Source organism: Triticum dicoccoides, unplaced genomic scaffold (assembly GCF_002162155.2).
Source record: "Triticum dicoccoides isolate Atlit2015 ecotype Zavitan unplaced genomic scaffold, WEW_v2.0 scaffold201804, whole genome shotgun sequence".
Classification (NCBI taxonomy): Eukaryota; Viridiplantae; Streptophyta; class Magnoliopsida; order Poales; family Poaceae; genus Triticum; species Triticum dicoccoides.
This window is the reverse complement of record NW_021234616.1, coordinates 1-1,840: the sequence shown is the minus strand read 5'-3', so window position 1 is coordinate 1,840 and position 1,840 is coordinate 1. Positions and strand designations below refer to the sequence as shown.

Sequence of the window (1,840 nt, the reverse complement as noted above, 5' to 3'; positions counted from 1 at the left end):
TCAAGAACTCTCTTACATCTTGACTGGAGGATTGAGACCGTAACTTGACTGCAACTTGGGTACCATCCTGCAAGAAGCCATCATAAACAGTTCCAAACCCTCCTAGGCCAAGCACTGTCTTGAAGTTGTCTGTTATGGTCTCTAGTTCTTTGTATGTGAATCGGTGGTTGTCCAGGTGTTGACGGTCTTGTTGTTTGCTGCTCTTTGTAGATCCTTCAAAATTCAAGAACCAAACTAGTATTACCCATTGTTGCTTGCTTTGGTGCAGTAATGCAGAACTATTAATGTAGTTTTATTGATGTGTTTCACCTTTCTTTTTTCTCACTATGAGAATCAGAAGTACTACAAGTGCTCCAATCACAACAACCGCAACTATCGGAACAACAATACAAACAACAATCTTAAAATTGTTTTCCCTTTTTGTTGGTTGGCAAGAGTTGTTGTCGATGCAAAGGTTTGGGTTTTTGTTGTATCTATCAAAAAGAAGAGACCATTAGCAATTTTGACCTGGAAATTATCAAAGCAACGATCAGAGAACTAAATGGCGGTGCAGATATATGTACGATATGATGGATTAACCTTAGAGTTAGGGTGCCATCTTGACTTCTCTTTAGAAGCCCAAAGGGGATGGATCCATTAAGTTGATTACCTGTCAAATCTCTGGATGGACCAAAAAGTTGGTATCAAAACATTGATAGCAAAACAGATATTAGTTTTCCAAGACGATATATAATTCAAACAACAACACGAGAGAGGGTAGTTGTGCAAGAACATTAGGAATTGATCCTGTCAGTTTGTTGTACGAAAGATCCCTGAAATAAGGTGGCAAAGCATACAATTATGTGAACCTATTCCCTAGCAGAATTATTGTGGAAATGAACATAAATTTCCTACTTACAAGGATTGGATGTCTTTGAGATCAGTGAAATAAGATGATATATCGCCTTTCAAACCGCCCGATGACATATTTCTGGAAGATCACACAATGGTCCAGACGACACGAGTGCATTTCCTCATTTTGGAGAGATTTCTTGTGCATGGCTGCAAGTTAAATTTGAACTTACATGCTTGTGATTCTTGGACGCCCAGATATAACATAGCTGCAGGTCAACCCATCCCACACAAAAGTCTTCGGAGCGCATGGGTCACCCATCCAATTCCTTCTCATCTGATACTTAACCTTGATTGCGTTGATGGCAGAAACTTTTTTTTTTTGCCGACAGTAACGCACAAGACAAAGAAGTGGAGTAATCAGAGGTCACGCAGGTATGTCATTGTCGCAAAAATGTACTCCCTCCGTCCCGAAGTTCTTGTCTTAGATTAGTCTAGATAGCCAGATAGGGATGTATCTAACACGAAGACAAGAATTTTGGGACAGAGGTCATAGATGATTGATCTCATATATGTGAAACTAAATAAGGTCCGGTAGATATTTTACCATCCTGAAGGTCGGTCCCAACGTTGGCTGTAGAGATGACGGAGAAATACTCCAAGGCGTTGATGGTCGGCGGCAGTGTCGAGTTGGCCGTGGTGACCATGGTGATGTTGTACCGGCTCAAGCATTCGTGGGGTTTAACATCGTATAAGGCGTCACCAACGAGGTATTCGGGTCTATATGGGTGGCTGGGTCCGCCGTCGACGGTGGTGTTGAACTCGCGCACGGCATTGCCGGCCACGATCTGCAGCTCGGCGAAATACAAGATGGCAACGCATCTATAGCGGGCGTTGCTCTCAATAGTTTAGTATAGTGTAACTATATTATGAAAACTCGTTATCTGTAAGTGATAGAGTTTTTTTTAAAAATGGTACAAGTGTGTACCCGAGCATTCGGTCGACGTGG

The 1,840-nt window shown here is 42.0% G+C and overlaps 1 long non-coding RNA gene across 1 annotated transcript; it reads right to left on the bottom strand.

The window, feature by feature from the left end:
• Positions 1 to 43: 43 nt before the first annotated feature.
• LOC119345054 lies at positions 44 to 651 on the bottom strand. The gene is made up of 3 exons (XR_005166900.1): positions 580 to 651; positions 310 to 473; positions 44 to 213 (listed from the first exon to the last, which is right to left on the bottom strand). It is a non-coding gene; the product is annotated as an uncharacterized LOC119345054 (long non-coding RNA).
• Between the last annotated feature and the right edge of the window lie 1,189 nt (positions 652 to 1,840).